Here is a 27384-nt window from a genome sequence, read left to right as displayed (position 1 = left end):
CAGTATTGATAAACTTCTTTCCAGTACATTAAGCACTCTAATCCTTTACATTCCTACTCCATCTCCATTGCCAAGCCAGCCAGCTTCCTCAGCATTTGTTTTTGGTTGCAGTATTTGCATTAAAAAAAAAAAAAAAAAGGTCTATAAATAAAAATGAATGCAATAGCAGGAAAAATCGTTTTTGTGCATCTGAAGAATTCTGACAAAAACTGTACGCAAAGGGCTGTGCTTGTTCTGTAGTCACAGGAATATAATAACTATCTAGCGAGCCAATTAAAAGGGGTAATTAAACTCAGCCCTTTTTTTTCCCAGCTTTCTAAAAAACCTTAATTTTGATAAATGGCAGTGCTATTAATTTTTCCTTCATGAGTGTGAACTAATCAGGATTATTTGGCATCTGTAGCACATCTTGGATTCGGCTGTGTGTTTATTGCGGGGGTTATTGTCTAGTAATTTAATAGAAGGAAATTCAGATCAGGAAGTTCTGAACTTAGTATTGGGTCAGTATTTTGGCTTTATCTATTACAATTTGTTCTCCATATTCTTACATGGAAATTTATCTTTTAAACATAGAATGTGTCAAAAACGATTATCAATTAATCAGATCCTTAGTTTAGAATATAACATTGGCAAAATTTCGCTTCCTTTTTATCTGTTTGAACGTCTCCTGGCTGAACTCTGGGCACAGAAGCACATTTCAGAGCAGCATTGACTTACTGTAAGGATTATACAAACAGAACCACGTTGGAGTTTGTTTCCACACATATAATGAGAACATCAGTGCAAGCTAGATAGCTGTGTTAGCTAAGTAAGCCTATGTAACATGTCTGTAAACTATTTCTCACATTCAGACTTTATTATTTCATTAGAAATTCTCACTAGCTTTTGCCTCTGGCTATACCTAAGCTCTACGTGAAGTATCACGTTCTGTTCTACTTGCTGGTTCTTCACAGATTTCCACCTACCAAACATTTGGCTGTCTATCTCTAGGATGCTAACAGAGAACTTCAGTACCCTCATTTTGTGAATGTGAAACTCCCGTACAATTAATTCAGTAATTTGTATGTAAAATATGTTTGGTATTTCAACATTAGTAACATCTCAGAAAATAATGGACATTCACATAGGCTTAACCGGCCTGTTTATCTAGTCACTGTGACAGAACCACGCTGTTTTAAAGAAAACACTGGTGTGCCTATATTTGTTCTTAGCAAAGGCCAACCAAGTTCAGTGCATTACCTGTACATTTCCCTCTTTGAAAGGCCATTTGGGAATGCCACGTGCAACACAGTGAATAACAGTGGTTAACGAGGGCAGAAGTGTAAATACCATCTCCCAGCCCCGTTAGCTTGACACAGCCATTTCCAGGGACTGCAGTAGGCATTCTGGCTGAGGAAAGGCAGGGAGATCAGGCTCCACAGTGCAATTTTATATGAAAATGAAGTGGATGAGATCCTTCTATCAGGCTCATTTAAAATCAAATAGGAGGGTTACCTTTTGTCTGCACCGTTAATAAGAAAAATATGCTAGAATAAAAGGTAATTGCAATAAGGTATGTCTCCATTTTCTCAATTTTGCCCAGTTTTCTTTGATATTATTGTAGATTTCATATACAAATGCTACTTCCTCTGGGTGGATTTATTAATTCTGGAGATGTAAATCCCTCTAGTACATATATAAGAATTAACCATTTATACCTAGGGGAAGAGAAAGAGTAGAGAGACAGAAACAGACGGTGCAGCAAGGAACATTGTGTCTGCAGCATTCTTCATAAATAACGTGAATCACACAGAATTGCCAGAGATTTTTTTAATGGCTCTACCCTTATGCTGTTATGGTAATTACAGAAGGAGTTTTAAGCCCCTCCACCAGGAAAATTATGCATTGAAATAGTGAAATTTTGTAATGAATTTCAATTGTTATTCAAAATTCTTTATCAGAACTTCAGGGATTAATAGTTCTGGTACTTTTTTTCTTCTGAGAAACCACAAACAGTGCTTAAAAAAACAGCAGAAAACATGCAGTACATCTAAAATTGATGCAACTCTATTGATTTCATTGAAATGGTGCTGATTTACCCCAAATGAATTCCTAGCTCATCTTTTTTATGTATGGGGAGAAAACTATTTTAAAGTGAAAGGCTCCTGGATATGCAGAGAGGTTCTTTAGGACAGTTAAGGCTGTCTAAGTCCTCTGTTTGCCTGCTGGGTTAAGGAATCAGTCAAGATAACACATCTCCATGGATGCTCAGTCTGTCCTTTCTTTCCTTATGGAAATCTTTTCCATGAGGAATTTCTGAAGCCATTTTTCTCTCTGATATCTGCACATCTACAGCAGCGGCAGATACCTGAGCAAGCACACCTACTGCACACTGCATTTTGCACGCTGCACTGATCTCAGCCTGGATGATCATGGACATAGCTTTGACAACTGTGGTGATTCACCACGTCATTGGAACTGAGCAACAGGTTTTCACATTTATTTTGACCTTATTTTCTGTGGCAGGGTTGAAGAATAAAGCAACCAAGAATCTGTTTTTGCTGTAAAGTAGCGCTACATCAGAATGGAGATTGCCCTCAAAGGCTTTAACTCCCTTATATATCTTTTTTTTTTTTATCAATTATTATCAAACTCTGTCACACATCCTACTTTTTTCAACTTAGAAACTCGCTTGGCGTAGTTCACTGCATGAGGACCAAATTTGGCTCTGCATAGGTTAAATATGTAGAAATAAAAAGTCTGTTTGCAGAGCAAGAAGGATACCATGCAAGATGATCTTGTGAAAGGTCTAATTGCAGGAGTAGATACTGCACAGCTGAAAGACTGTAAGTATTTGCCTACGTATCAAGCTGCTAACTTCTAGATCTCTGTATATTCATACTGTGGCTTGAAGCTCACTTACTGCGTCTTGTAAACAACTCTTGAGATAATTGCTCATATTAAAGAGTCTGTTCTCTCTCTAATAGAATCTTCTATCTCTCAAAAGCAGTATATTAAAGACAGATCAGAGGAAAACCCTCAAAAATCTGCTAAACAGACGTGGAAATGCCAGGGTATTTTGTGCAAATGAAAATAATGATACAAGGTTTTTTGCAAGTACGATAACATCATTGCTTGTATCACACTAAATTAATAACATATCTCAAGCACCTGCCTAAACCAGAAGTCTTTCTGAGAGACTAAGCATAACCTCTCTCATTAAATCAGCATTCAGAGGGCTAACTAGCAGATGCTGCTGACATGAACCCAAATGTAATCTCTTTAACCTTGTCCTGTAGGGAGCAGACAAGTCATGACCGAGTAATTCCAACTAAATTAGATTTTATGTGAAAGTGTATAATCTAAATTAAATTTGATTAAAATGATTCACTGATTCGTGTTTGCTTTTGAAGTCCCTAATGTAGCCAAGGTGACCAGTTCTCAGTAATCTGTGTAATCAGATCAATTTATTTTTACATGATTGGATCAAGATTTTTTTATCCAGTAGATTTTTCTATATTAATCGTATTTCACTTGAATATCTCTGGATCGATTAGGTTTTTTCCTATTCACATAGAGGTTCATTGTAATTCAAATTTCAACGTGTTAATGAAGAAAATGGAGAAATCTAACTGTGTGGTGACTCTAAGGATTTGTGATGTAAAATATTAAAGAAGTGATTGCAAGGAGAGAATCTTCGGGTCATTAGCTGATTGGGACAACGTCAAATGCAAAAGGTTGTAAGATGGGTAAATCAAAAAGGGCTAGGGGAGATATTTTTTCTGTTCTCCTATCCTTAAGACACTGTTCAGCGGGAGGCTTTGCTCAGCACAGACTCACTACAGCGATGGGAGTGGAGTTCTGCAGCTGCCTGCTTGTGTAGTGGTAAATTTCTGAACTTAACCCTTTCACATCTTCTTCCCATACTGGGAACTTATGCAAATGGGTTGAATCTTGGTCACTGTCTTTATGACATTTAAAAATCTTAATTGAATACCGTGAGTCCTGGTTGGTGGCTGTATTAGCAACATCTATCACAGTCTGCAATCAGCAAAAATACATAAGTACTGATTGAGACTTATTACATTAACATGATAATTTTATTTAATATATAACATCAGGGGTTACTGTGTGCCAAACATAACAGTTTTAATTTCAGTGTGAAGAAGAACATGCTCGACAACCCTTGGGTTAAATTCTGGGTTACACACACATTAAACTGCAAAGTGCCCAGGTAGCTAGGGCAGAAGATTGGAATTCATCCAAGGGAATGAGATACCCAGAGTTAACTTGGAATTTTATTCCTTTAGGTGTTCAGACTATTTTCCCACCCTTGGTTACCAAAACTACTGCACTTTCCTGTTATTTCCTTATCACCCCAGCAGTCCATGGGTAGATCAGGTAGCTCTCTAAGCCTGTTTGCTGCCTGCAGAGCCCTTCAGTGTATACTAAATTTTAAGTGTGGGAATGTCATCACAGGTGACACTGTTCACAGGCTTAGAATTCAGTGTGTGTTTGTGTCCTTCTATGAAGTGAAGCAGAGAAGAAGTTTTTCTCAAAGACTATTTCTGAAATCTGTTTTGTAGTGCTTGTCTAATATGGTGTCTCTCTGGACAATATCTCTGCTATGGAGAGAATAAAAGTATGAGTCAGTAAAGTGCTCATTTCTTTGCATTCTCCTCTGGAAACAAAACAAAATAATTCCACTTATGCCCCTGTACAGATTCTGCACCAAGAGGTTTCTTTTTCCTTCCAGATTTTATTGAGAGGAGGAACGAAATACTAAATAAGTAGTTTAACTTCTGCAGATCACTGCTTGATTTCCTCTTGTTGTAATAAAAGAAGAACACCATATTTCACTGATGACTTTAAGATCTGTATTGTTTTTCTACTTCCAAATTTACCTAAAACTTCAACTGAACAAATGAAAATAAGAAATTTTATTTTTTATTTTATTTTAAAGGCACACACTTGTTGGAAACTATCCATGTTCCATTGATCTAACACTCAAAATAACCAAAATGTAAACAGATGTAAATTGAAACTACTTCTTTTATAGAATGCTGTACTTTCTACATATAAATCTGATGCACATGGAATAATTATGTTGGCTTATCAAATAGCCAGATTCTACTCTGCTTGTCTAATACCTTGAGGTAGCTATCATTCTCTTCACTTGAATTAATGGTATTATGAATGCCAGTGCTGTGACTGATCAAAACTCTTACCTAAGATTTACACACATTAGCAAGTTCTTATTCAGAAATAGAACTTAAGCACAAGTGATGTCAGCAGAGCCACTCTAATTTTGAAGGTAAGACATAAAAGTTATTTGGGGAGTGAAGAAACAAGATTGGATGGCTGTTATTCCAAGGAAGCTCATAATATTCCTTAGAGAAAGAGAATATGATAAAAGTTTTGTGGATGACAAATTGCTCTTTCATGGGATCTACACCAGAAAGTAACAGAACTCAAGAAGAGAGAACCTGAAGGTCAGTAAAGCAAACATGTAATATTTGTATCAACCTAAAATTTCACTGACATTTACTCCCATTCAAACTACAGGCTTATTTTGGGGAAGTTTGTTACCAGAAAAGTTAAGTTCTTTGCAGAACTGTCTTAAACAATTACTAGTCATTGCTACTGTAAAGAAAAGCACCTCTGTTTTCATATCTAAAAGATTGATTAATAAAGTCTGGTTGTTATCTACTTTTGTCATAAAAATTGATATACAAAAGAAACACACTGAAAAAAAGCCACAAAGGTAAAACGCTTGAATGAACATTTGTACCGACATTGCTAATTAAAAGACTTAACTTATTAGTCTTTAAGAAGCAAAAAAAGAAACAAACAAGTATAATTTGCTAGATTAATTTACGTTCTGTTCTATTTAATCAAACTATACCTTTTAGTGAAAATGACAAATCTGAGTTGTCAGACTACGGTAGATAAGAAAGATAAAGGTCATATATTTTAATGTCACGGAAGGTCTTATTAAAGGAACCCTAATTACATTAGGTATCCATGAAACATTAATTAAATACTGTCTGAAATAATTAGGTCCAAGTTACTGATGGTTTAATTAAACTCAGTTTTTTATTTTATAAGAAAACTACAGGTCCAGTATCAGTCTGTTGGCAGGATAATTGATAATGTGTCAGAAGAGCAAAACAGTAACCTTGACCAACCACATCAGAAGGACAATGTGGTGGGTAGGTTGTCCTGCTTGCCACACCTAGTGGGGATGAAAATAAACACTGTACTGGATTTATTTCAAAGGGTGCAGAAATTGGAAGAAAAAGAAACAGAAAACATTTGGTTCAACTTGTGTAAAATGTCACAGCATTGTGTACCAGAAGTTGTCCCTGACATAGTAGCCCTGCTGGGGCTCCTTGCAAATACTATTGAAGAGACTTACTCAGCAAGCAGTAGGAATTTTACAGCATACAGCATTTCCTGTCTCTGCAGAGACTGGGAACATGGATTATGTGCCTTTAGAGAGATGAACTTCTATAATATTTGTGGCTACACAGACAGTTTAAACAGGATCATTTCTAGATATGTGTAGTGTCTAAATAAGGACAATCTTTGATTATATTGCCAGGACAGCTAACATTGGTCTCATGTAGGGTTCCAGATAAAGACAACAAGAGAATCTCTTTCTAATTAAAACTTGAATGTCTCCTAAACTTCATTTACTGCATAAAGCACTTTTTTCTTTCTTTTCTTCTTTTTTATGGAAAGAGATTGAATGAACTTGTCATTGCACAGCAAAAAAGATTTACAACAGTGAAAAAACAGACTAGAAAGTTGTCCTAATTTTATACTGTACAGAGTAAAGCGGAACCAACAAGAATACCTATATTACTCTCTTGGTAAAGTTCTAGTGTCCTGTAAAAGCAGAAGGCCATTGAAGAGACTATTATTTTTCAACAGCAGAAATCATAAATATTCAAAGAATCAAAACTGCATCACAAATATCACTGGGAGGTTGTAGTCTTCTCTTCTAACCACCTAATGAAAACCCATATTTCACAATAAATATGAGAATGACTTCAAAGTGCTAATTAAGTGCTAAGATATTGCCTCAAAAACTTGTAAATCTTAATCAATTAATTCTAGAAATACAGTTCTGCAATAAACGAGATTAGCTTGTTAGTTGGGCATTTGTGCAAAGGCAATGTTTTATACTTCGCGTACGAAAACGCTGATAGTTGTATGGGCACTGTACCTTTTTGTTTACTGCTGCTTTCATATCTTCCTCAAGATGTCCATCAAACATTTCTTTAAGGCTTTCTTGTCTTTAATCTTCTTTAATTAAAGATGAAGACTGAAATAAAAAGAAAAGTCAGTTATTAGAATCAAATATATTTGTTTTTTTCCTAAGGAAAGCTCAGTTCAAGTCATTCAAACAACAAAACTTGAAGCTGCAATTAAATCATTTTCCTCTGCAAAATCTGGAAGATGTTGATTCCTAATTTATGGTGTAAAACAGTCCTATAAATGACTCTATCACACTGCATATGCCATCAGTGTCATGCAAATTCTCACATCTCCAGGTAGAAGTAAATTTGTTTAAATGAATTTTTCATTAAATCCTCTTACATGAGAAGCATAGTTAAAGTAGCCAGTTTAACTGTAGTATGGAATAGCACCTGCATAATGCTTTAATACTATTAAAACTACAAACATAACCTGGTATCAATGAGCAAATGAGAAAGAAAACTTGTATTGTTAGTACACTGCTCCAAAAAATTCCATTGTCACCCCAGCATCAGAGGACAGGTGTAAAAATGGCAGTTTTTGCCTCCAAAGTTTTAATTTCTGCTTAAATAAATTTACTTTTAAGTAGATTTTGAGATACTTTTTGAAATAAAAAAATCTTCAGTGTATTTTACAGGAATATAATTATGTAAATACCCCTTAAGAAGTATTACTTTACGTGCCTACTGAAGAGGCTGCAATTATATGCACATATACACACAAATATATTGCAAGATGGTCATTGTTTTTCTGCTGACAGTATCCAAACAATGTGGACAGAGGCATTGAAAAGAGCCCAGGAACTGGGACAAAGAGGCAAGCAAATGAATTAATGGGAAATTGATAATACTGTGTGAGTAGCTAGATATTCTCTCCAGAAGGATACTCCACATCTAAGTTTTTTTTCTTTTATGTACAAAGCTGGTATTGCTACAGTACCCATTTTGACAAGTAATGTCTTTTCTTATACTCAGTACTGTCAATTTGTTCCATGAACACTGCTTCTCAGATCACTTATTATTTTACAGAAAAACAAAACAAAACAAAACAATTTTAAGTAAAGAATATCAAATGTGATACTTGTTGAATACACTGATTAATCTGTTATACAGTATGATGGGCCAGATCCTGCTTTCTTAATTGCAACAAAATAGTTGTTGCAATGGAGATTTTCTTCAGTTACTCCAGCAGGATCAGGTGTTACACAGCACTATCTCTTCATGTCATTTTAGTAATCAAACTGTTTAGAGATGTGATCTCTCTCAATTATTTTCAAAGTGACATTGGCTATAAACAAATAAGATGAAAAGTGAAAATTCTTTCTTATGTTTTACCTGTTTTACCACCTGTTAAGAGAAATGTGTGAATAAACTGAATACTGTTGAGGAATTCTTAGATTTCCTGAAAACAGCCCCTAGGAAATTATCTTTCATTTAAAGATAGGTTCGTGACTGACTGCATATAAGCTAAATTACATTTACCGCATATACAAAATTAAAGCATATTAGACAATGAAGAATAACAAGGAGTTAAAAAAATGTTTTAAAAGCATTTAGTGCTGTAATTCTAGACCCAAACCAGCTCATATATTAACAATAACATTCGCAACATCCGTTACTTAAAAATTCAGAAGCTATTTGCATATATGCAACATTTTTCCCAGCTATTTCTGAATATTGCTTTTGGACTTTAAAAGCAATGCAGATCCAGCATGAATTTCTTTATGTGAAAGAAGATGCTCTGCTAGAAATGTCTCAGGGCACACAGCAGTCCACGAAACACTACAAGTCTGCAAAACAACCTAGTAGAAGCACATCTACAATTAACAAACAAATTTGACAAGGCATTTGCTGGATCTTTACGTATTCTTATGTTGCAAGCACTTACCTGATGTCTCGTGCAATGTGTTATAAAGATATTTCCTAAAAGATTTTGGCAAATGAATTATGTAGCTGAAATGTAATAACGAAGGTAGAAATTTGTCCTGTTATCAGTCACACACATTCAAGCAGAAACCCAGTGCAGCACAGTAGATAGAACTATAAGCTCTGGGATCTTCTCATTCAACCAAGATTGCTTCATACAAAAGTTGACAATACCCTACTGAAAGCCATTGTTGATATTCAACATTTTTTAAATAGCTGAACAGAATAGACAATAAGGCATGAAGGAAAACTTGGATGGGAGGCTGGCCTGGAGTCTGGGTTCAGAAAGGAAAAAAAAACATAAAAATGGATAATAAACACGCAATTCTCATTTTTAATTCCCCTGTACTTGGCAATTAACCAATCTTTACAAAGCTAAAATTCTGCACCTTTTAAACGAAGAATAAAATACGGTCTTTTTTTTTCTCCTAGTCTGTTAAAGTCTAGGTGCAGTTTTAAACACTGGCACTGAAACATACACTTCCATGGTTCATATACAGCATCCACTAATGTAAATTACAGAATTTGAAAAATCACTGAAAGTTCATCTCATTAACTATTAGAGATCCATCTGCTGCACTGAGGAGATCGTACATTTCTGTCATCTTTTCCGTTTAAAGTGAAATACTTCTTATGAAAAAAATATTTCTATTTTTGTTATTGTCTCCTACTCCTCTATTCACTCATTTAAAAGAGATCATACAACTATGTCTATGATGATGAGTCTGCAAACACTGTCTGCCCCCGCAGCCTTGCTCATTCCAGAGCCAGTGAGTATGGCTAATGCAGGGACTGATCAACAGATGACTATGCACAGACTGCAAGGCAGCAGGGAAGAGTGGGTTTGAATACACATTTCTATAGGACCGGTAGATGGCTTCAGGCCTTGCCAGTGTGGCCTCCAGCTGTGGGTAACACGGGAAGGTTGTAGAGCTCTTGGAGTGGGTGCACAGGAGGGCCACAGAGATGATCAAAGTGCCAGAGCACCACTCCTATGAAGATAGGTTAAGGTAGCTGAAGATGCTCAGTCTGGAGAAGAAGAGGCTTCAGAGAAACCTCACTGCTACATTCCAGTACTTGGAGAGAGCTTATAAGCAGGAGGGAGACCCACTTTCTAAACAGTCTAAAAGAGATAGGAAAAGGGAGAATGGCTTTAAAAGAAAAGAAGGCACATTTTTGTTAGATGTTAGGAACAAATTCTTTACTCAGAGGGTGGTAAGATACCAGCACAGGCTGCCCAAAGAAATAGTGAATGTCCCATCCCTGGAGGTACTCAAGGCCAGGTTGGATGGGGCCCAGGGCAGCATGACCTGGTGGGGGGCAGCCAGCCCACATCACTGGGGTTGGAATTCAGTGATCTTTAAGGACCCTTCCAATGGGCATTCAAGTCAAAGTAGCACAGATATATTTACTTCATTTTACTTGCTTCAACCAATTTCAGTTAACACTCATGTCAGATGAGATGTTCACATGCTTGTAAGTCTACAGGATTGTCACTAGGAGTATGACATCTATATTGAACGCTATTGCTTTTCCTCTTATTCCTGTGAGAATCCTACAACAACTTGCAGCCAGAAAGTATCATCTCATTTTAAGTCTTTCTTCCTTCTGGTCACTTAAAATTATTCCTTTTCAAGGAGATTCGCAGTCTAAACAATTTCATAAACATCTGAAGGAACAAAAGGAAACATGCTAACTGGCTGTGGCAAGAACTTTTTTTTCAAGTAGCACTTGTATAAAAGCTTTGTTTAAAGCGCATTATATGCTGTGTTCCAAAGGTATGCAAGAGGAAATCAGAATATGCACTAAGCTCCTTTTATACCTTATCAAAAGTTATGAATCACAGCACACCCTGGCTTTTGTTAACAGATGGAGCATTTGAATAAAGGAAAGAATCCACCGCTAGTTTTCCATGTCAGATTCCTTCGGTGTTATTAGAAAGACGCTATAGACACAGTCCATTTAAAATTTGCCTGTCCTTAAAAGCACAAGAAATTCCGTTCTCAAGCCCCCAGTGTTTCACCCAGTGGAATTCTAAAATTGTCAGTAATAATTCTGTAAATTACGTCTACAAGAAAATTGCAGTTTTAGTCCTCCTGAAGAAAAGGATTATTTTACTTCATAGTTCAGTGTTCATCTATGAAAATCACTTACTAGGTTGCTCTTGGCAAATTCACAAGCTGTAGTTGTCAGGATTATCATAAAGTTGTATGCAACATCAATTTAACGATAACATTACACTGTTTTTCTCTCTAGTCCTGCATGGAGCCTGTGAATTTGTGGGAAAGAGATATTCAATACCAATGTATTCGTGAACAATGAAGAAAATGACAGATCTGTGTTCTGAGGACATAACATACACCTTGTCCACATTTCATTTGGATCCTTTCAAACAACTGCCAATTCTGCTTCCAGATAAGTACAGAACATTACATGTATTCAGTAAATGCTTAAATTATTTTAAAGTTTTAGGTTACTACTTTAATTGGAAAGTCTTAATTTTCCTCTCTGACTAAAGCCATGATATGAATTCTTCTCTCATTGTTATAATTTTCTGTGATATAAGCCTGCTATAATTTAGCACTCAACTGCATTGAATCCCATTATGAAGTCTCATCTTATATCACACAGAGTATATCTGAGTGTAACACACAAAATGCTTAGCTTGTAAGGACAAGGAGCTTGTCGTCCCTTTAATTTGATCACCAAAATGAAACTTTGAATAAAAAAGTTGGACTGTAGAAGTAAGATAATGCAAAATATCCAGATTTTTAAATGACTGACACGCTATGCATTTTAGAGATAGAGATATGTATGACCTTCACATAAGTTAATTAAATACAGCGAAAAGCAGTCTGATATTTTTTTTTCCCTAAGAAGCCTGTATTTCAAATGTCCCTGACCCTAACTAATAGGTAGGACAGTCCAATGTATCTGCTATCTGCTGTACAAGGTCCCCTTGAATAATTTCCCTCTAGAGGTTGTCAGAGTGAGGATGCCCTCTGTTGCTCAAGTTTTCACATGTTTGAAGGAAATTATCTCTTGTTAGCCTACATACGACACTACATTTTGTCTGTTCTCAAGACACTGTCAGTAGATATCAAGTGGAAAGTTTGTGTTGGCCTTGAAGAACAATTGATTATCTTCCTCATGCCACAAGTTTCAATCAGCAGCAATCAGTTTACAGCCTTTTTGGTCTACTGAATTTTATTTTTTTACAGCAGTATAAACAACTGTTAGAAACAGCACAAAACAGTTGTGAACAAGGCTGAGGTACTCAAAAAGCTGTTTACCTCAGTCTTTACTGTCACTCAGGCTTCTCACACCTGTTATGTCTCTGAATCACTAGACAAAGATTGAGGAGAAAAAATCCCTCCTACTGTAAGAGAAGTCCAAGATCATCTCAAGACACTGAATGTATACAAATCTATGGGGCTGGATAACATTTATCTCAAGGTCCTGAAGGAACAGGCTGGTGTGTTTGCCAAACTGCTCTCCATCATATTTGAAAAGTGGTAGCTGTCAGGTGAAGTCTGTAGTCACTGGAAAAAGGGAAACATCACTCCCATTTTTAAGAAAGGGAAAAAGGAAGATCCAGTGAACTACAGGTAGTGAGCCTCATGCCTGTGCCTGGGAAGATCATGGAGCCAGTCCTCCTAGAAGTTATGTCAAAGCACATGCAAGATGAGGAGGTGATCCAAGACAGCCAGCATTCCTTCACCAACAGCAGATCGTACCTGACACATCTTGTGGCTTTTATGATGGACTGACTGCATTAGTTGACAAGGGAGGACTGATAGATGTCATCTATCTGGACTTCTGCAAGGCTTTTGATGTGGTCCTACACCACATCCTTATTTAAATTGGAGAGATATGAATTTGAAGGGTAGGTTGATAAGGAATTGAAGGGTAGGTGGATAAGGAATTGGTTGCAAAGTTGCAGCCAGAGTGGTTGTGCTCAATATCCACAGATTACACACTCTAGACTGGGAGAGAACAAATTACAAATGACCACTCAAACCTCTATACCCAAAAAATCCTACTGAACCAAAAATAAAACAAACAAAATGCACACTCCAGAACTGTGAAGTAACACTGGTATTAGGGTGCTTACTTATGCTAGAGAATTAGATCATATCTTAGTTTTCCTAGCCCACTATACCTTAGCTGAGTGCTGTAAGTAACATGTCACTAAGAGTCTAAGAAACAGCATCCTTTCATCTTTCTTACAGGAATACTACTTTTCAAACTGATCAAATATTGTTTCCATATTAACTAGAGCATAAATCTACTACTACTCAAAGAGAATGATCTAAGCACAGCATGAAAAATTCTGCACCAAAAGATGATGTAATTATTTACACCCCCACAAATGTAATCCCCAGTGCAGTTTTTAACATGGTGTCCATCCACAGTTGGCTGCTTTGTGTGGACTATAAAGAGTGCAGCACTTCCAACAGGAAAGAGTAGGAGAAATCTATGACACAATAAGCAAGAGCCTCATAGTCAGGTTGTCATTGTCCAGGTGGTGAAAGTTGGGTCATAAAAGTGGTTCAGTTTCAAAGTTTAAATAGCCCAACAGTCTTGGGACTCTCTGTTGCTCTCTAATAAGTCATCTTAAACTTGAGTAGCCTTTTCCAGTGTTAGTATCACCAAAATGTGAAAAGTTTTAGTTTCAACAAACCGGAATATTCTGATGAAAAAATATTTTGTCTAAAGATTCCTTGCAGGTGCTAAATATAAATATATTAACTAAATTTTTCTGGGTTTAGAAATCATATTTATAAAAATCATTACAAACTCATTTCAATTGCAGAAGGGCAGAAAACGCTAACAATGAGTGGTTAAATAGCGCTGCTCACATAAAGACACAAGTATTTTCTTCTAGCACAATTACAGAGTGTAAGACACGGAGGTGGGCTTTGGGAGAAGATGTAATAAACATTGGAGTCTTTTTTTTTAGCAATGCATTTTCATAAAACTATCTATGGAAAGGCCAAGTTACCAGTGTTGGTTGTTATAATGTATTTGATTAATTTTTTCTTTTTTTAATATAAAATTGTCAGATAATCTTGTCCTGCAAAAATACTACATTTTAAAATTCACCGTGGAGCTGTCAGGCACCCACAGCTTCTCAGAGCTAGAGCGGGTACTGAGCTTGTGCTCCTTGTCAAAATTTAATGAGACGGCCAGTTCTAAAATAATTGAATTTTCATATCAGAGCGAGCCAGGATTACTCAGACAATAAAAATGCTGAGTCCTGTACTGTTACTGGCAAATACCTTTTGCTTTGCTCATGAAATCAGTATGTAAATGTTCAGGGTTTGTATTTAAGGCATCTTATGCATTTAGAGTTGTAGTACTAGCAATAATTTCAAATGGTGCCGTTGATAAGTAGCTGGGTATTTTTTTTCTATAATGTTCAAACTGTAATTTGTTTGGTGAATCAGGATAAGCACTTGGTTTATATTTTATATAAATGTTAATGCAGTTGCAGTTTAATTATGTTTCTTAACTTTTAACGTTTCGAAGTAGAATTTGAAGAAGACCACTCCATCAGATTGTCTTGCTTTCGTGGAATACTTACATGAGTACAGCCCCACTGACTTTTAAAAGTAAAGCTCCCCAGGAAGTTGCTGCCTGCTGCAGGTGAGTACAGGAATCTGTACAATGCTGTACATATTTCTCAGCTCGCAGACTGAAAAGTTACAGAAGTACAGCAGAAGTAGAATGGGATTGAAATAAACAAATAATGACAAAACAGGGAAAAAATAGTTTGGACTACGTAAATTTAAGTTTCAAGTAAAAATAAAATGCACCTCAACAGTACAGCAATTGGTGCTACAGAAATGGTAATAGAAATGATTTAATGGATACTCAGCAAATCCTGCAATCGTTACTGACAAATATTCATTTTATTATATTGTTTTCCAAAGGTTCCTATGCAACATGAGATTTAAAACTGGAGGAATTAGTATATCCTTCAAACAGGCCAGATGCCTTTGATTATTTTAGCAACAGGAGTTTTGCGTGACAGTGTTTTAAATGTGATAAACATATATTTGACCAAATATAATTCCCATGGAAGAGTTACTGAAGAACTCATTGCATACATTGTCACGATATGCTTTCTGGCACTTATCTTCCCACGAAACATACCAACTTGTCCTCATTAACATTAATGGCAGAATTAATAAGCTACACACATTTTGTTTCCTTGTCCTGCTCATCTAGTTTAATAGATGTTTGTGTGCAGCTGCCCAGAAGTGCTGGGAAAAAAAAAAATATATATATATGTAATAAAGGAATGCAGAAAATAAATTGTCAAGCTCAAGAGAGTTTGTAAAGTAAATTCCAGCCTCTAACAAAAGAACAGAAAAAACCTTTTCAGTGACTGTTGTCCTGCTCTCCTACCTTAGTCAGGGAGGAGACTGTGTTGCTTGATGGGAAATGTAGTTCAATCCTGAGTGTAGAATGAGAACAGTGAAGAAATGCAGGAAAGATTCGACATTAATGAAAAAAATCTCTCTCCTGTGCTTCACTTTTGACAGTAGAGTGCTTTGATGAAGGTTTTATAAGACCTCTAGGGTTAGGTGTACATCTGATGATGATTATGATTATTATTGGAAAGTCATTACTCATCATTACATTACCAACTAGAATTGCGTGTTCAGGTATGTCTGTTTTCTAGTCAGAAATCTTAACCAGCTCACAAACACATAGTACACATTTTCCTGGTTTTATAAAGAACCTCTTCAATAACAACTCTGCAGATGACAACCAAACATGAAGGTTACTTACATAGTTAAAGGGTCCTGTTTTCTATCAGCTATGCCTGGAGCCTCAAAATTGAAGACAGTTCTGAAAACTGATTTTTGTATATTTTTTATAACATAAACAGTTTGCACAGGTGTGCTCAATCTGCTGTAAAATTTGGCTCTTGCATGATTTGCTCAGATATTTGAAAAGGGAGATGACTGAATAGATTCAGAGGCAGCACAGTTTCTCCAAAATTGTCTTATATATGGAAAATTGTAACTTTACTAGTCAAGAACATTTCACCTTTGACCAGACACCTGACACAACGTACTTGAGAAAATCATTGTTAATCTGATTCACACAGCAAGAGCCTTGAAAATATTCACATTTTTCTTTTTTGTCTTAGTAACTCTTGGATTGGAACTTCTAAGAGATGACATAGCTGATACTTTTGACTCATCTAGTTTCAGTGGTCTTGTATTTTTTCCTTCCCTGTTTACTAAATGTTACCTTACGAAGGTCTTGCTACCTTACTGAAGGATTTTTGTTGTTGCTTTGCTTTATTATTATGTGCAGAAAAAATAGCAAAATTAGCAGTGATTTCTGAATCAGAAGAAAAATTTCAGGAATAAATAAATTTAGAAAATCCAATAAACTTAATAAAGCATTTTGGGTATAGTGAAACAAAATATAAAACTAAAATCCATTCCCTCTGCCAGTGTATAGAGACTACGAGCAGTTAGAGTTTATTGAACCTACATGGGTCAAGGAAAGAAGACAACACATGACTAGTCTCTCCCAGATGAAGCCTTTACATGAAGTAGAGTGAAATAGTATGTATATTGCTCTAAGATGTTAGAAGTATTCAACTCTGGCAAATTCAATCCATCTCTTGTCTTTTCCCCTTTGCCTCTTGCCAGCAGGATCCACGCATCTTGTAATCAGGCATAACCTATGTGCCCTACAGAATGCTCTCAAAAATAGCAACAGTGGGCGGTGGGCAGCTGCAGCAGGAGACTCATGAAATCAGCAGCCTATTGTCTTCTGAAGTAAACTGGAAAATTATTTCAAATGCAAGAGACCAAATTAAAATGCTGTGACAATTTCTTAAGGACTGTGAAATAGGGACATCCTGCAAAGTGAGTTCAAACCCTGTACTTCAAAACCTGAATTTCTACCCAGCCATTCACAAGTAAAGAAAAAATAATCAAAAATAAGCACAAGATGGAAATCTTTTCTGCAGATAAATGCAGAATAACTACAGGATAATTATGTACTAGATACTATTGCTCTTCTTGGCGGGACAGGAATCAGAATTTAAAGAAAATTTGATTTTGCATTACAACCCTTAGTGGGTTAGGGCAGCCAGCTTTACCAGCTCTGCTGCAGTGGTGGTAACCTCTAGAACAAACAGAAGAGTAAAGGAGCTGTTTCACAGGCCACATTCATACCATTTGGACAGGACATGCTTCTTTTATAAAAATAGTTTTTTTTCTGATTCGCATGAATACATCTTCTTTCACTGCAAGTAGGATTAAATTGTGATAAAGATAGACAAGAAAGTGCAGAGAAAAGAAACCCCAAAAATTAATTTATTATTAAGTTTCAGATTCTCTAAAGATTGTGAAAGCTACTTTTCAGCTTCAACTTAGAATTCAGTGTTGCTGTTTTTATTAACAATGCAACATTACAGCTTCTGTTTCCCTTTTGGATCATTTTCCCTTAAAATCAATTAAAAAGTAAAAAAATATATATGAATTATATGTACACTTATGACTTTACTGTACTTTCAGTGAAAGAAGACTCATTTATTTGTATCAGCCAAAATACACATTTTGTCCCATAAAGGCAGAGTCACTAATTTGGTCTTTTAGCTCTAAAAGGCTTCAATATGCCTTTTCCGTATCTTAAACCATCTTTATTATAATACAATAATTACACAGAAAAAAGTAATGATACTAATGTCAGCCACATTTAACCTCCTTTGATCTCCCATGATTCTTTGCACCGAGGGCTCAAGGAAAGGCCTTCTCTGACTTCTTGATAACTGAATGAGTGATTATCCTCCTTGTTAATGGGCAATGATATAGAAAACTCTTCCATATGTACAGAATATTCATGAGGAGCTGCACAAGCTGAGATAAGACTATAAGATGCCACAAGCAATCACTTATAAGAACACTATGAAAAAATATTCATACTCTGGGACACTGCTAGACTTGGGGTTTCTGTAGGACTGAGGGAGGGAATAGGGCAGCTCCACTGCCATCTACCTGCCAGTGTCATTCAGAGAGAACCTGTTTCCATCGACATTTCCATGGCCAAATTTACCAGTCAAGTGGCAACACAGCCTTGGTGCTTCAGTTACCGCATATCAGAATGAGACTTACTTTTACCTGGTATCTTAGCTCAAAATGTGCACAGCCAAGACAAAGGACAAACATTTGTTGAAGGCAAAAACAAAACCAAAAAGCCTGTTTAGTTTCTAACAGCCTGCTATTGCACTAAAATCAGGTACCAAAGCAGAGGGTTCCACGATAGTTCCTTCTACCATGATTCTACTGCCTTCCTGAACATCACTGCACAGGTGAACTACTTAAGCCAAACAAGACCCAGTTTGAACCCTTTTTTCCAACCTAAGCCTAAATCTGAATCAGTGTCCTCAAATTCTGCTGAACCCACGGCTGAACCAAAACAACTTCAGTCACATTCAAATCTGAAATAAAAAATGCACCAGCTTGACTTTCAGCAATTACAGATTAGTGGCAGCTAATGAGGAAATTCAAGTGGATGTGCAAGGCAAACTGTAGTTTCTGTAGAGAGACATATTCAGGCTGGGGGAAGGAAGAGCCCAGGGATTACTAAGTATATTGACAGAGCAAAACCTGGGTTGAGTGCGGACACTGCATCTATCAGAGCATTTTTGCAGAGGTTTCAAACAACCAAGTGGATCTGTATTTAGGAGCCACAAACCAGCATGCACCAGATTTACATATGCATGTAAATCTCAGGTCCTGCTAGCTTTTAGTGCAGCACCAGACAACATTCATCTTTATTTACACACCCAAAACATAATATTATTTCTTCCTGGGCCAATAAAAACAATTATTTTTTTTTGTAATTTCTAAAAAATTTACCAGATTTGAAAATTATTTTTGCAAAATTCCTTTATCTGCCTCCCTTCAGAAATGCAGCAAATCCTAACATGATTTATCGAATGTCCTTACTTCCGAAGGGCATTGTGGCTACTGAAATAATGAACTACTTGAAAGTCACATTTAATTTACTTCCAAAGAAACAAGTTAGCATTGCTTAAGGTTGCTGGGGAAACAGCAAAGCTGCTTTAGATCAGTTTGCAGCAGAGAAGACTTGCTGATATTTTGCAATTTGAGCAAGTTCATCATAACTTCAACATTCTCTTATTTTCAGAAAGCTATTTTTGACTTTCTGTTAAATATTCATCTTCGCACCCACAGCGCGGCCTTGTTTTCAGTTGTGAATTCAGATTCACAAATCTGACTTAAGAATAAGCTGTTTATCAAAATTGCGTACATATTTTCTTCTTTTTGGGCCCATTTAATCAAAGAATGCATCCAATTTCATCCCTAGAGAAGACCACAGCGGGCATCAAATCTCATTTCTTGGGTTTCTACAGTACAAAAGTTATAAGTAATTTCAGCTGATCAGACGCTTTCCAAAATCTTTTATTGGTCACTCTTAGACTTCCCTGCTTAAAGAAAAGTTCTAATAATTTCCAGAGTTACAAAATTCAGTTACTGCATTCACTTTCTGCTCTGCTTTAAAGAAAGAGAACTGCACTTGAAAGCAACATGCAGGTCTGTTGAATTCTGCTAATCCTTCTATGAGAGATAAATCAGAACCCCTTTTTCTGTAAGTTGCAGCATACAGATACGATTAAACATGCACATATCCTGTGCTATCAACTGTATTCCCAATTTACTGAAAGTTGCAGTACTGAATGAAGCAACAGACTTAGAAGGTAACCTGTCTTTGACAGTTAGGGAAGCTAACACGGAGAGGAATCAGTCAGCTTTTGATACAGATAACCAGCCACGGTTCGTTTTGATATAAAAGTATGCTCTGCCTTGTACAGCTGGGTTAACCATTTATGTATCTTCATTTAACCATCTATGCCCTCAGCCTTTACCAAGTAAATGTAGCAAGCAAAGATTGGCTCTCAAGATCTTCAGTGCTTGAACTGTGCTTTTAGCTAGAAGAGTGTTTCCTCATCATTCCCAGTTTTATACAAGTGATCAATTCTCTACAATTATGTCAGTCATACAAATTTTATGCTAGTAGTAAAACGACTTATCTATGCCTTATTGTTTAATTATTACATTACCTAGATTTAGAATCTTTAAATCAAGTACAAATTAAGTTAAAAACAAAGAAAAGTATTAACCAAAATTCATGTGCTTGAAGTGATTGATGGTATTGAGTCCAGAATGCTCTCAATTAGCCCATAGCAACACAATTTAGAAAAGAACCTAAAACAAAAGTACATATTACCTCTAATATGGTTGCTGAACATTTATGACTTTTTGCAGCTACTTAGATAATAGGTAGCGCAATCAAAAATATTCTCCAGTTTTCCTATCAATATACATTTGGTTCAGATATTGGTGAAGTATAAACACTTCATCACCATTGTTTTTACTTTGTTGTGTTCATAAACTTCCCTCCATGTATCTCACAAAAATGCTTTTCGCTTTCTCTGCCTAATTGCTCATTTTGAGATATTTAATGATACTACATCATGTCTTCAGCAAATTTAGTTCTGTTTTGTAGTCGTCATGTTTTAAACTCATGGTAGCAGTGTTTTCAGTTACATGCCTTATCTCCTTCACTCCAAGAACCATCTATCGTTCACTAACATGAACTGAAGAGAAAAGAAAGAGAACTGTGAAAGGCAAGTAAACAGAATAAAGAATGGAGGCAAGGAAACAGGGCAACAGAGGCTCCCACCATGCCCCATTTGAACACAACATAGATGGCAAAAAATAGAAACAAGGAGGGATAACAGCCACTGGGCACCTGAAGTTAAGACTTGCTGAGAAAAGACCGATCTTAGAAGGCAGAACTATATCTTCCCGAAGTCCTGCTTGTGACCTTAACAGAGGAATCCTGCTGTGCCTGAAAGGAACAAGTCCTCGGACTCAGCAGGAAATCTCTTGTTGCTGCAGGGCATGCATACCTCTCGCTGCTGCTGGGGAAGACAGGTAGACTGGCTGCCTCCCCTGGAAATGTGCCTGCGATGGGGAGCTCTGGGGAAACTGCCGCATGCCACTCAGAGTTCATTGATCATTCTCTTGCAAATGTAAATGTTGCTGTCACCCCGTTCTGCGACAAAAGACTTATTGCTGACATGCTCAGCTATGAAATTGGAACATAAAGGGGTAACGAGGCCAAATTTCTGAATGAGCTGGTGATAGCCATTCACTGAAACATCAACTGAAACTGAGAGGCACTGGAATCATCTCAGGAATTAGACACCAAAACTCACTAAGTGGAATTTGGCAGTTTATTTCTAACAATCTTGTTCTTAGTACTGTAATGTCTCCTGTGTTGAAATCCCAGGGAAGGAGATGGGTAGTAACAGTGGCAGTGCAGTGCTGTAGTTTGAAGCCATTCTTCATTGTTTAAAAATAAACTTTTACACCAAAGTAATAAATATATTAGTTAATATAATATTCTTTTGAAGGGAAAAAATGGAGACAGTTCATTAACATCAATAACATGAGGGATTAATTTGGTCAAGGTAAGTCCCTGAGTTGACTCATTAGTAGTTCCTGGTATATCTGGGTTTGTTTCAAAGTCAGATGAGTGTGCCTCATTTTGTTTTCTACCCTCCCCCCTCCCCCCCCCAAATCAGATATTTGTTAAGTATTACAAGGTAAAAACAATAAGTCTTGGGAACAAGGCCTTATGGAGCACCAATGTGCAGCCTCTAGCCCAGTTGTTTTTCATTCACTTATCTCCAAGTCATTTAGTCAATTTTCCTGCTCCTGAGCCAGAGCAGTTTGGTCACGAAGTCACACTGGATTTCTAGCTGCAGTGCAGGCAACTACTGGGGACACGAAAGACCGCTGTCACTTGACAAGTCCCCTCTGAACTGCAGCTGTAGTGTTATTAATACAGATATCCAACACATTTGTAGACGTATCAATAATTATATACTAATACTTCAGATGAATGCAGGGTATTAGTGTTAATCCACCGACCTTAGCCAGTATGTTGCTTGATTTGTGATGGATTAGAATGCTACATATAGTGTCAGAAACAGAGAACAGAGAAACTATTTGCTGAAAGGCAGTCATAAGTATAGGAAACTTCCATGTAGACCTGTTAGCCATCTTACATGTTTTCTCTTCCTCCTTTTTTTACTGTTTCTTATTGAGGACTGCTCTAATTGGAATTCAAATCCAGCTCACGTTTCTAAATATCTTGTTACCTATCCCAAGTATAATCACATAACTTTTGAAAGATCTAAGACAACAATGCAAAAAATACATTGCTTTTTGGCTGTAAAAGCAAACAGTTTCACTGAGAAAGAATTACTTTGTAATCTTTAAGATAAACTATCACACATATCTGGGAGATAACCTCGCTCTTTTGGAGGAAAACCTCCTTCATCTGCTGTAAATCAGAGAAGCATATCTGAGTTGCTGCTACAATATACTTGTAAGCTGCCTTTTTGGATTCCTTTCAGAAAGAAAGATGGGTAACTAATCTGTTACATCTCATCTGATGTACTGCGTTGTTCTACTGAATGAATTTGGATTATATAACACTAAGGGCCCACTGACCCCAGGTTCTGTTGTGGCTGCCTCTACTGAGAGATAGCAAGGGAGTTTCTACTCCATGGAACTACCAATAGAAAATAACCAACCGAGACTCCAGAGCAGGAAAAGCCAAAGATACGTAGTTAGACAGTAAACCTTACCTCATTGAATGCCTACTGTCCCTACCACCCAGCCTCATAAAACTATTTGTGTACTCCAAATAGTTTTTACCTAAAACTTTCAGAGTGAGTGAGCATTACCATTTATTATTATTATTATTATTATTACGTCCAGAGAAAGAGATGCAGAATAAAGAAGTGACATAATAAAGGTCACAGACAGCTGAGAAAGACCTCATCAGTTATTTCTGGGATGCCTGGAATGGTCTTGATCATCCAGGGAGAGTTTTAAGAAGTGAAACAAAAATGGAGATGTGAAAGGATGTTCTAACATGAAAAATCAAAACTTCTGAGTACACCTTGGCTAGCTGGGAGCTAATGTAGATCATAATCACCTATCCTACAGTGGAGAATAAACTATCACATGGGAACCATTTTCCTGATCTACTTGAATAAATACAGGAACTTAAAAATATACCAAGAAGGAAAAATCAGAGTTTTGTACTAGGAAAACTCAATTTATCTACAGAGAGCTGATATATTATATTTGTGAAGTGAAACTCCCTACTTCCATAAAGGTAGCCCTGTAATTTCTCTGAGTGCCACAACTACACACAGTAACATACAGTGTATGGTTAAAAATGGTTCATTTCTATCTCAATTTTACATAATTGTACAAATCAGCATATCCCATATCTCTTGAAAATAAGGTAAGCATAGGCTTTTTTTTTGTGCTGTGTTAATGTACAATAGACTGACAAATCATGAGCAGGAATGCAAAACACTGCCTTGTGTCATGACAAGAAAATAAAGAAGGAAAAAGAAAAAAAAATATGAAAACACGAAATGCAAAAGAGAAGGAATTTTAATTGCATGTAAAAATCATATTAACATGGGGGAAAAAAAACCTCTGTGGAACTATTATAGCATGTTGGGGTGTAACAGCTAATGGGAAATAAAATTTAAAAAGACATAAATTGTACTTTATGATGTCGGTTTAATTTAAAATGTTGTTAAATCTCCCAGTATACATTAGTGCATATGTTAAGATTGGTGTCTACATAAAGGCACTCCAATGGAAACACACAATGCAATGCTAATAGGGTTAGGTGCTCAGAATATAAGGTAACATAAGTACCATTTGATGCAAGAGTTGCTAGGGAAGGCTTTTTTTCCCCCCCTGTCTGTTAATTAAGTGAATTTAGTGCTTTTGAAAGGTGCCAGATTGACAGTTCTGAGTCTGAAGTCCTCTATTCATGGAACAGCTAGACCCGGGCTGTAGCAGCAAATCTTCCTCACACTGCCCCTCAACCTTGACCTGCAGGGCTCACCTCTAGCGATGAGCCGGGCTGGCGGCTCAGTTTCCGAGTCTGTTCATTCTCTGGCCTCTCTGGGGAGGCTGCTGATAAAGGTGCTAATTAGGGCCAATTGTTATGGAGGGTTTTGTGCTGCAAACACCTGTCCATTAAGCACCGAACTGGGAACACCAGCATTTTTATACGGGGCACAGCACAGACTCTAACGAAGTGAGGACTTCTCAAGCATTACTGACCTAGGGCCAGAGCTTAGGTAATGCATTGGGAATGGCAGCTTAAGGACTGCAAAATATTTTAACCAACTATGATTATTGTTATTATTTTTTTTATTATTATGTTTTTTATTATTTCCTTCTTGACTTCTGCCTTTGAAAATGGGCCTTTCTTTCATATCTGCTGAGCTTTTTTAAGAAAACATGAATGACTGAGGGCAAAATCAAAGAAGCTGATACCTAATTCAGAAAAGCAATTGATGTTGACTAATCATTCTGTAAATCTTTATAGTGTGGGAGTGCCTGCATCCCCTTCATTTCTCTCTGCAGTTAAACTGTGGGGAAAGGTACCAGACTACATGTGAAAAAATGGAACAAAAGGATGGCATTACCCAAACAGAACACTTCAAATGACCAACTGTCTACTCGATGGGGTGTTAAGAGTAGAGTATGGCTCAGCTTCTGTGTAGGAACACCGGGTTTCCCAGAATGATAGATGCTCTGAGAACCTGAAGGATTCATTTTGCAGCGGCATTTCAGATAATTGCTTTTCATTCTACTTAGACATAGTTCTTCTTTCCTACAAACCTAGAAACAAAACCTCCCCGAGACTCTGAGTCATTTAGCCCTTTTGTAAGTCCTTCCTTTTACTTGATATAGCGCGGGAAAGTCAAATAAAAATGCTATTGTAAATATATGGAAAGTTAAATTGAAGCATCTACGGTGATTAATACAGTGCAGATCATTTTAAAATAAAAGAATATTTAAATGTGTATGTTTTGGGTTTTTTTCTTTTTCACCAGAAGTGGTTGACTCCAAGCTTTTATTGTCTTTCACCTCATCCAAGCTGCAATAGAGAGATATTGCAGCTTAGTGTTCTTGACATCAGCAAAGAGGCTGAAAAAAACATTATCAGGAAAGAGCCAATCTCCTATAACAGCTAAATAGTACTCACACTGATGATAAAGGTTTGGGTGAAAGATGAAAAACGTGGCTATAGTTGCTTGTAGCAAAATATGTATTTCTGTAACACTTTTGACCCCTGTTTTAAGTGTTTGTATTGAATGAATAGTTGCTGCTTTATGTGACTTTGTTGTTGAATGGAGCAGTCTACTTAGCATGAACTTTTTGATGGCCTAGCTTTCTGAAATGATGTACAAAGGTTTCATGGATTATGCATTAGTTCCATTAACTTTCCACTTGAAGATAGCACAGGCAATGCATCAGTGCTGGTAAGGACTGAACAGCACCAAACTCCCTAAATTTTTGCCTACAAATAAATAATTTCAAGTGTCACCTGCAGTAATGTGCCTCATCTAAGTGCAATACATGGTATTGCATCTGACGAGGCAGCTATTAATTCACTTTGGTGACATTTCTTCAATTTCCCTCAAGTCTCCCGTAAAAACTAGGGTATCTCCTCTTAATTGCTCTCTAGTGCTTTTATAATCTATGTCAAGTAACACCAGTACCAACACACTCATCTACCTGATCTCTTGGTTCAAATAAAGCCTAACTCACACACATGTGTGCAAACTTCTGACTTGTGCTATTTGGAGGTAACACTCACAGTTTTAGACCTGACCAGAAATAAACTCATACATACTTTCTAGAGGACTAAGACCGTGATCTCAAAAGACAATCAGTAACTGGAAAAGCCTTAGAAACAGTGACATCCATGTTTAAATTGCTTTAAAATAGTTACGAAGATAAGTATTATCTTAATATCAACTCTTTTCTGTCTTCTGCAGTGTATGCTGCTACAACATTTCTGTCTTTTGCTTATTTTTGCTTAAGAAAAGACCACCACTGTGGGAAGTGACCTGCAGCCAGAAGGTTTGGAATACTTTGGGATCTAATTTTCATAAGAAAATTCAAGTTAGAATCTTTTCTGGCCTCCCCATATCCTTTTGCTCTGGCTCCAAAGCAAGGAATCAACTGCTATATCCATAAGTATCTTTCTAGAATTCAATAATATTAAGAAAAAATGAAGAAAAGTTGCAGAAATCTGGAAAAAAAAATTTTTTTCCTCCAGAAGTTATGTCAGATAGGACTAATAGAACACAAAACACAAAGGCATATCCCTCCCTTTGCACAAAGGCAGACAAAGTCTTACCACTGATGTTCACCTCAAACTCTCAGAGTTTTTTCACCCATCATCATCCCATGTATTTTATTGTTGTTCTTGTATCTAAAGTTATATTTTAGAGGAAAATGACACACAGTACTTAGGAAAGTGCCATGTAATATTGATGTTTTCATCAAAGTAAATGATCTTCAAAAAGATGAGTAGTCTGGTGACAATTAACAGCTATCGTGAAAATTAAGAGAAGCATTAGATTATATAAGTCCTATAAATACTGATATTGATATTTCTGATGTCTGTTGATAAAAAAAAAAGTAATTAACTGTTCTAACAGACAAGGTGATGGAGGCATACACTCATACACGGGATAACCCATAGAATTGACAGCCTGAAATGAAAAAGCAACACATACAGGACATGTCCTCTCTTTAAGGACTCATTCTCAATATGAAAGCTGACTGTTGAGGACAAAAGACATAGCACAGATGAAGCAAGGTCAGGAAGGTGAGTAAAAATAAGACAGTTATTATGTCTTTTCTGAAAGCAGAAGCAGATTAGAAAATAGGTCAGAGGGAGCAGGAAAAATGTTATTTGTGTTCTGTCAATTTGCAAAGGACACACATCTGAATGGAGTGAATTTGTAGCAACCTCTTATTTTAGTTCCAGGGAGCAAAGTATCCCTTATTATTTCTTCTTCTTAGTGGTATTACAATAGATTTGTTTTGTTGTTGTTGTTTGTTTTTCTAAAGATTCTTCTACCAAAATCCAAATCCTACCGTGAATGATGCCATACAATTGAACAACAGGAGAAAGACTGTTATGGAAGAGTCTACGGGTTATGCAGGGCAGGAAAAATAGGGCATCAGCTCAAGGAGGGAAGGGGTTTGTCAGCAGTCACAAAGTGAAACAGGAAACAAAGTCT

The 27384-nt window shown here is 36.7% G+C and overlaps 1 long non-coding RNA gene across 2 annotated transcripts in view; it reads right to left on the bottom strand.

Annotated features, from left to right (window-relative positions):
• The window catches only part of LOC107312851, a 154172-nt gene extending 144206 nt beyond the window's left edge, over window positions 1-9966 (bottom strand). For both annotated transcript variants that reach the window (XR_004306914.1, XR_004306915.1), the window contains exons 1-2: window positions 9130-9966; window positions 7211-7309 (exon numbers count right to left, since the gene is read on the bottom strand). This is a non-coding gene — a long non-coding RNA (uncharacterized LOC107312851). The remainder of the gene's footprint in view (window positions 1-7210; window positions 7310-9129) is intronic.
• Window positions 9967-27384: the final 17418 nt, after the last annotated feature.

Source organism: Coturnix japonica, chromosome 4, assembly GCF_001577835.2.
Source record: "Coturnix japonica isolate 7356 chromosome 4, Coturnix japonica 2.1, whole genome shotgun sequence".
Lineage (NCBI taxonomy): Eukaryota > Metazoa > Chordata > Aves > Galliformes > Phasianidae > Coturnix > Coturnix japonica.
The sequence above is the reverse complement of the archived record's forward strand: the minus strand, read 5'-3'. Positions and strand labels throughout refer to the sequence as shown.